This window comes from Pinus tabuliformis, chromosome 2_2 (assembly GCF_031772625.1).
Source record: "Pinus tabuliformis cultivar Carrire ecotype Pingquan chromosome 2_2, CPIR1, whole genome shotgun sequence".
NCBI classification, from domain to species: domain Eukaryota; kingdom Viridiplantae; phylum Streptophyta; class Pinopsida; order Pinales; family Pinaceae; genus Pinus; species Pinus tabuliformis.
Window position 1 is genome coordinate 602727989 of NC_142300.1, and position 9549 is coordinate 602737537.

General features: G+C 38.0%; 1 pseudogene; it reads right to left on the minus strand.

Moving 5' to 3' along the window:
* Positions 1–6716: 6716 nt before the first annotated feature.
* LOC149194098 (protein ENHANCED DISEASE RESISTANCE 2-like) lies at positions 6717–7993 on the minus strand (annotated as a pseudogene).
* Between the last annotated feature and the right edge of the window lie 1556 nt (positions 7994–9549).

Genomic DNA, 9549 nt, shown 5'->3' on the forward strand with positions numbered 1-9549 from the left:
GTCTTGTAGCAGCTGAAGATTTGCATCTTGAGCAGTTAGATGTAAAGAAAACCTTTCTCCATGGGGATTTGGAGGAAGAGATATATATGCAGCAGCCACAAGGATATGAGGTGAAAGGGAAGGAGAAACTAGTGTGCAGATTGAAGAAGAGCTTGTATGGCTTAAAACAGGCTCCAAGGCAGTGGTATCTAAAATTTGACAAGTTTATGTCTGAACAAGGTTATACTATATGTCACTCTGATCATTGTGTTTATTTGAAAAAGAAAAATGATGGCAGCTATATTATATTGTTATTGTATGTATATGACTTGCTTGTTGCAGGATCTAACATGCAGGAAATAAATGTGCTCAAAAGAAAATTGGCAAATTCATTTGCAATGAAGGATTTGGGAGCTGCAAAACAAATCCTTGGTATGAGAATAACTAGAGACAGGAAAAATCGTAAATTAACATTGTCTCAGAATGAGTACATACCAAAGGTGTTGAAAATATTTAACATGCACAATGCAAAACCAGTTAGCACATCTTTTTCTAGCCATTTCAAACTTAGCAAGGAAATGTGCCCAAAGACCCAAGAAGACATGGATTATATGTCTAAAGTTCCATATGCATCAGTAGTTGGAAGCTTAATGTATGCAATGGTCCGCACAAGGCCCGATATTGCACATGCAGTGGGAGTTGTAAGCAAGTACATGAACAATCCAAGAAAGGAACATTGGATGGCAGTGAAATGGATTCTCAGATATTTGAAAGGTACCACAAATCAAGCATTATGCTTTGGTGGTTCAAACATCTCCCTACAAGGATATGTTGATGCAGATATGGCAGGTGACAGAGATAACATGAGGAGCACTACAGGATATGTATTTACTGTTGGAGGAACAACTGTTAGTTGGGTTTCAAAAATCCAAAGTGTTGTTGCACTTTCAACAACAGAAGCATAGTATGTTGCTGCTACAGAGGCTAGTAAAGAAATGATTTGGTTACAAAGGTTTATGGGTGAATTGGGTAAGGAGCATGATATGGGAACATTATACAGTGATAGCCAAAGTACCATTCATCTTGCAAAGAACTCATCATTTCATTCAAGGACTAAACACATACAGCTCAAGTACCATTTCATACGATCAGTGTTGGAAGATGGAGAGTTGAAGCTGGAAAAGATACACACTAGCCAAAATCCTGCAGATATGCTAAAAAAAGTTGTAACCAAGGAGAAACTAAGAATATGCTCAGTTTTAATTGGTATTCAAGGATGACGATGAAGATGAGAAACAACCAGGTCCAAAGAGGAGTGATTGTCCAACAAATGGAGCAGCGGTGGAGTTGCTACAATCAGTCTCCAAGTGGGAGATTGTTGGGTGTGGAGCCTGATTATCTTTTATATTCAACCCGTAAAATGTTCGCTGTAGGGGGGGTCCAAGGGGGGGCGGCTGCGACCTTTGGGAGCCCCCCCTGGCGGGGGGTTTCGGGGGTAGCGCCCCTGAAGCTAAAAACAACTGTAAAATTGCCTTGTAAAAGTATAGTAATTTCTAGTCAATCTGGGCCGTTCATTAGGCGGATGATGTGACGGTAGAACTTATGTTTAGTTTAGGGTTTTTTGCCCTAGAAGGCAACCCCTCTCTTTGTATGAGGGCATTGTATTTGAGGCTGTGTGATAGATGTGTGTTCTGTGAGCGGGAAATAGAGAGGTGAGACTGAGAGAAAATAGAGGATATTACAGTGGATCTGTTGTAGGTTGTGTCTCTTCATTTTGTTGGATAATAGAAAGGAAGGAATGGTTGTTCGGGGTGGATGTAGCCCAAACTGGGTGAACCACGTATATCTGTGTCTCTCTTGTTTTATGCGCTTTCTGTGTTTATATTTCTGCAATATTTTATGTGTTCCATTGCTCCATAATATATAATTTTCTAACAGGAAAGACTTGTTGTCAAAGGATATAAGCAGCAGTATGGGAGAGACTATGAGGAAACTTTTGCACTGTTTCCTAGAATGGAAACCGTGAGTGCAGTGTTGTCCATAGTAGCACAAAACAAGTGGAAAGTTTACCAAATGGACGTGAAATCAGCATTCCTGAATGGAGTGTTAAAGGAAGAGGTTTACATTGAACAACCTCTAAGCTATGAAAACAAAGGGCAAGAACACAAAGTGTGCAGATTGAAGAAAGCTCTTTATGGGCTGAAGCAAACACCAAGAGCATGGTACAGTAGGATAGATTCCTATCTACTGGAAAATGGATTTGAAAAGTGTGAGGGAGAACCCATCGTCTACATCAAAGAAAATGATGGTAAATTACTAATTGTTGTGTTGTATGTTGATGATGTTATTTTCACAGGCAATGATGTTTATCTTGTTGAAAATTTCAAAACAGTCATGAAAGAAGAATTTGAGATGACTGACATGGGTTTACTGAGATACTTCTTAGGAATAGAAGTAGAACAAAATGGAAATGGGATTTTTATCTCACAGGCGATATATGTTAATGAAGTATTGGAAAGATTTAATATGCAGGAGAGCAAGGCAGCAATCACTCCCACAGTGATGGGATTAAAACTCATCAAAGAGGACAACAACAATGATTTTGATCCTAGTTTGTACAAAAGCATAGTTGGCAGCCTCATGTATTTTGCAACTAGGCCGGATATAATGTTTGCTATTAGTTTAATTTATAGATTCATGGAGAGGCCAAAAGAAGCACATTAGCAGGAAACAAAAAGGATTCTGAGGTATGTTAAAGGTACTAAAAGATTTGGAATTTTATATACTACTTCAGAATGTTCAGATTTAATTGGATACATTGATAGTGATTGGGCTGGAAGTGTATATGATCGGAAAATCACATCCGGTTATGTTTTTCATATGGGTTTAGGAGCCATTTCAGGGGCTTCTAAAAACAACCTCTTGTAGCGTTGTCTACAGCAGAGGCAGAATATGTGGCAGCTACAACAGCAACATGTCAAGCAGTTTGAATGAGAAGGATGTTAAGAAGCTTATGCCAAGAGAAAGTAAAAGGAACTATGATTTTTTGTGACAATAGCTCAGCTATTGCATTATCCAAGAATTCGGTGTTTCATAAGAGAACGAAACACATTGACACAAAGTTTCATTACATCAGGGAATTGGTAAGCAATGGAGAAATTGTCTTAAAACATTGCAGGACTCAGGAGCAGGTTGCAGACATTCTGACCAAGCCTTTGGGGCAGAAAAGTTTTGAATTTTTGAGGAAATGTTTGGGTATGACTAATAACCCAACAGTTGAAATTAAAGGGGAGTGTTGAAATTGTAATTTCAACTGTTGCCCAGTTAAACAGCCACACATTTAATTCAGCAAAACCACCAGACTTCATCGCACCGCTTTTCTCCAAGCGGTGGTATTCTCTCAAATGCCCCCGATACTGTACGCTGTTTGACGCGTGTCCGCAGGCAGTTTTCAAAACAACCATTTTCCCGGAACGTAATGTTCGTTTGTTTTGTTCAAGCGATAACCGTTCGATTAAAATGAAGGTTGTCCACCGTCTGATTGAAACCAAGTTGTTGTACAGGTCTCCGCCATTGATCCATGAACCTTGCGTGGAGTAAAAGTTTCGTTTGACTGCCGGTTTGCCAGTAAAATAATTAATGCAATTTATTTTGGTTCATAGATTGTTGGTAGAGTTTTAATTTTAATGTTTTTCTTTTAACTCATGAGAAGTATGGGCATAGTAAAAATGTAACTTTTATGTTTTAGTTTTAGTTGTTCATAGTAATATGTAATGTAAGGGAAGAGTGAGGTGCAACAACCCTATAGCAAAAAGGGAAGATTGCACAGAGTGCGAATGAATGTATGTTTTTTTTGGTTGAAATGTAATGTATTGGAAATGCAGCAGCATATGTAAGGAATTACATTTACAACAGTAAATGTAAGAAAGTTTTTTTTACACAGCAGTGTAAAGAATGAATGAACAGAGCAGTTAATTTTATGAGACAGAGTAATTTTTTTCGTGCATCTGAAGGAGTCTTGGAGAATTCCTTTGGCAGAGGAAGAAATTTGTATTCAACAAAAAACAATTTTTTTTGCTTACTTGCAAAACAGAGCATCATTCTCTGTTCAGATTTTTGTTTTGGAATTTAGCAGAAAATTCCCAACACTGTAAAATAACCAAAAGAATCTTCAGCAGGCCACTAGCAATGCATGAACCACCGACGACAATGCACAATGAAAACAACAATCCATAAACAGCGATACGCCGCGAACTTGATGATGCAAGCTACATATTTGTTCCGTGCTGAAAACTCAAGTCCGCTTTCCTTAGTCTGAGACTTCTTCCATGGCCTTATGCCAACAATTAATGTGACATTCCTCATCTGATGGGAGTTTACAGAAGGCCAATTGAGGGGAACATGCCTCTTGAAGAGCATTAGCAAGTATAATCCTGCAAATGAGCCTTTACAGATTGCGAGCCATGGTTATATAGTTTTGAAAAACCCAGGGTAATTATGCAGCTGATGCCAAAACATGAGGGGAGACACCAATTTTTTCCGTGGGGGAGAAAAAGAAGTCTAGAGATCCCATCGGAAAAGCCTACCAACAGATAGGAAGCATAAAACCTGTTGGGAGAGGCATATCACGAGTGTAAGTCGGGAAGGGCAGTGAAAGCCTCTGAGCCACCCAGTAAAGACAGCAAATAAAGCAGTGCCCATTGAAACAAGGATGGAGATGCCAATGCGCCATCTTTGAGAGAACCAATATAGAACGAAAGTTGAGCCAACTTGGGAATTTGCCACAGTGAAAAAGAGAGTAGGCATGATAACCACGGACGAGCGTTGCCGATGATATAGAGTAAATTTCATAGCGGGTTGCAGAGGTCAGAGAGGTACCTAAAAGAGGAAAACGCCCGCTACGATGCAACTCTCTGCCATCAGAATGAGGATCTTGCCTTGGGAAATAATTATTTAGGAGGGCAAAATGGCGGTATATGCTCACCATTCAATAATATATTTGTTTAAATCCAATGGTGAACATATGCAACCGTTGCTTATTAACTACCTACTGTGCATAAAGGCTCATACCACTTAGCATTTAATCCAGGATATTGGACTTTGAATTTTATTTGAAGTGAAGGTTGGTTCAGGTGGCCATTTATGCTTGATACCATATTCATTATTGTGACTAGAGTCAAGATTATGCTACATTTTCATGTAAACCACTTTTTCAAATAACATTGCCAGCAATTTCACCTGAAGGTGAAAAGGAACTACGAAGACTATGGCCATCGAACTGGTAACAACTTGCGTTCCGCCCTTCATGCATTTCCATAATATTTGACCGAACTCTTGGCTTTCTTTAGATTTGTTATCAGCTGCTATTTTATTTTCAAATCTCATTGTATAAGTCGCCTTCTCATTTTGTTTTTGGAAGACGAGTGTGGTCGGTTCCACAGTGATATTTACGTTTCGAGGGCTCTCAAGCTGCCCTTTCATATACACACGGTGCTCTGGTTAGAAATATCAAAGATAATTTTCACGGAGGGGTAGAGGTCTATGACTCTTGTGAAGCTAATTTGGCGTAGCTAGCTTCGAACACTGCAGAGTTGATTTCGCGCAGCTACCTTTGCACACCATGGACCTATTTCACATACTTGAAGACTTAATAAATACACAGAATTCACTTATGGCAAAAACAAAGTAAAAGCTTGGAGACTTAATAAATACACAGAATTCACTTATGGCAAAAACAAAGTAAAAGCTTGGAGCATCACAAATAAAATTTAGGATTGATTTCTAAATCTTGCAAATACATTCACATGCCATTGAGGTTCATTCACCAAGTAAGAAAAACTAAGGTTTATACTGTTTTACATTCATGCAGAATAACACACATTCAAATACAATAACTATTGTTTTTATGCACCCACCAAAATTTGCTCCACCATTTTCTCCCCAGAGACTTGGACTCTTTTTTCTCTCTTACTCCTTTTTTTTTAACTACAAAATGACTTTTTACGTTCATATTTAACTCAACATACAATTTTACTTTTAATTCATGCTAGAGAAAAATAATTAATATGATGTTGTTGTTGAGTGTGTTTAAAATGACGCAAGTGTTTGTGGAGTGTGGGCAATATTAGTGTAGTAAATACTTGCCCATATCTATTTATCAAAATACATTAAATGCTTTAAATTTCTTGTTGCATTTCGGAATGGTTTTCCCTTGGCTTCAGTCCTTCCATATTCAAAAAAAGATGAACCTAAAAAATACGTCTGACAAGTATAGCTACTATTAGGTTGTTTATTGCAGTGGTTGGGACTATTATTTCCAACAACTCCTCCAATGTTCGTCACGGTTCTCCTCATCATACAAACCAAACTAAGCAGCTTAAACACCACAGAGAATGATGGGTTGTTGAGATCTCTAGGCTCAAAGCGTAATTTGGGGAAGGATGTTCCATTCCTTGTCAGAATATGAATTTTCTTTTATGTGTAATTAAGACTACACAAAAAGCTAACGTATTCTTCCATCCTAAGATCATAGATAAGACCAGAATCCAAGGCAACATTGGGATTCACATGACCTACGCCCATTGCAAAGGCGCTTGCAAGGTAAACCGGTGAATTAGTCACCTATACGGCCTTCACGATTATTGAATTAATAAATTGTTCAGATCTGAATCTGGTGCAGATGATCCATGGTTTGAGTCTTCTGGTACATCAATGAATTCATCCATTGCATCACTAAATCAAAGGAATGAACCAACATAATCATTTTCTTGAAGGAAAGTATCATGTACTTGCAATGTAACATCAGAGCTTTGTTCTTCTGTCATTGGACTTGTGTCCTCTTTTACATGTCTTCCATCCATTTGCATTGTTGCATTTTCATTAATTAGCTCACACGATGATAACTCAGAACATGGATAATGTACTAGTTTGGCCTTGAACATTTCCCTCATGGCTGCAATGCGCCCAAGCATTTTAAGAGTTATATTCCTTTCACAGGAAGATAGTAAATAAGATTTCCAATATTTCCAATCTACAACTAGCATGTGTTTCACAACTGCAGATGCATGTTGTTGGGGATGAGTCAATGGTGATATTACATATCCTCCACTTTTTATGCAGGCACGCACAAAGCCACGACACGATGGACACTTCCTATGCTCCACAGAATGATAAAGTATCACATAGGAGCCATCATCCTCTCTTCTCCAGTAACGAAGTAGCAGCAAATCTCTTGGTGTCAATCCCCTGTACAAAGAAGCCAATTACTATGGAACAACATGTGAATGATGTATGTGTGACCATCCAAGTGCTCAATAACTTTACCACGGAGATAAAAAAAATCCCACTCTAATCTAGAGGGCCCAAGAGCCATAACAATCTCAAATATTGATTCACAGGTTGCATCCACAACACCAACTGCCATCACTGCTCGATGATCACCCCAACACTTGCTTTTAAATTCTCCATCTCTTGCCTCTTCAAATAATCGCAATCCATTCTCACAACGAAAAATTATCCATTGTGAAGGTGCAACCACATCAATTGTTAGCTGCATTATAGACAACCATCCAGTCCAATCTCGCACATCAAGAGTTCTTCTGAGGAGGGAAGACTCCTTTCTGGTACTATACCTAGAAGAGAGCCTCTTGCTCTTAGAATAAATTAAAATCTTGTCTTCTTGATAGGGTTGGGCATGTAAAGAAACTTCTTTTAAAAAATGCATCCACTTGGCAACCTCTTCTGAATTCCTTGCTCCCAACTTAAGGTTATCATCATGATTAGAGGAATCATATAAAATGAAAACAAATAGGACTTTTCTGTGAACGTTCTCTCTTTCGTTGTGTGCAACTCATATGCAAGGGTTGATATGCATTGTTTTTATGGGTTCCTCTTTGTTGTCTGTGGGTGGGGACTTGAAGCAGATGAGAGTATTTCTGTGCAGCATAAAATACTTCTTGCGAGAAGAATGCAATCTCAAATGCTTGGGATGTATCGTGTACAACCATCCTTCCATGGTGTAGTCCCCATTGCATAAAATATGAGAGAAAAATTCTAGCATGGCTCCTAATGGATCACTGTTGGTGAATAGGCCAATGAAGAGGCTGCTCTTGTGAATGTGTAACTCCACAACACACGTGTTGAGCATTGACTTTATTGAAGTGAGTGAGTGTCCACACCAGATGAGCAACACATACAAGCCCATCGATGTCGGTCACATGAGGGACAGACATTGGTTCACATGTCATATTTTAATAGGATAAAAGAGTAGGAAATGTAAGCTCATTAATTCGCTGTAGTGAAAATTTTCTAAACATCAAAGGCATATAGAGAAAGCCTTCGGCATAAATATTGTAAATTACAATTAAATATTTTAAATAAAATAATTTAATTAAAAACCCTTTATTAAATTGAGAAAAACACATTATTATAAAATCATTCAAATACTCGTAATAAAAACCATATTCATGAAAATAATTAATAATAAGAGTGCCTCATATTATTTGAATGTGTAATTTCATGTGATCATATGTCCAATGTCTGTAAAATAATAAACATGCTCTTAGTTTCTTATGTAATTTGATCTTACCATATGTCCAATTTTTCTAAAACAACGTTGAGATCAATGTGCGATCCATTAGTGCAAAGCACCACCATGAAAAAGAAAGTTATGAGAGTCATCCATGAAAAAGTAATGAATGTGAAAACATACTGATTTAGAGTTGCTTCTTGCTTTTCATCTCATGAAATATAAGTGTAACTAGTAATCATCTACAAGCTCATCTCAAAAACCATTGCTAATCGGCTCAAACCATTCCTATCCAAACATATTTCTGCTAACAATTTGGTTTTTTATAGCATCGACAGATTCATGATGATGTTGCAACCGCTCAGGAGTATCTTCACTCCATTAAACTTCTAAACTAGATGTCTGCATAATGAAAATCGACCTCAACAAGGCCTTTGATTGTGTGAACTAGGAGCTACCATGGGTGATCCTAAATAAGATTGTGTGGACTGGGAGCTACTGTGGATGATCCTACATAAAATGGGTATTGAGCTCAAAATGATAAACTATATAAAAGCCTATGCCAAGAGTGCAATATTTGCAATATTGATTAATGGCTTCCCAACAAATATTTTCCCGGTTTCCAGAGGACTCCGACAAGGCTGTGTTGGAAAGGCGGAGAACACAAAGCATGAATTATTCACACATAAAACATGAGTTGCTGCTCTTCTATTGATCACACAAAACATGATGATTACAATGAACCCGATGAAGGGTATTTATCATTTTCCAACTAGTTGTTCGCCTTGAAATGAAACCACACGTCTATCACTTAACTCAGCTTGACTAACACTCAAATACTCAATCACTCAATCACTCAGTTAACTGACTTTCTATGTTTAGCCAACTCCTCATGCAAGAGTAATTATATTATTTTAACACCCCCCTTTAATTACGACTACTAAAATAAAACATGACTTATGACAACTCAAACATGCTTGCTGGTCTATGTCTCAGCTAGGCTTACAACACTCGAGTTTTTTCTATGAAACACAAACACATCT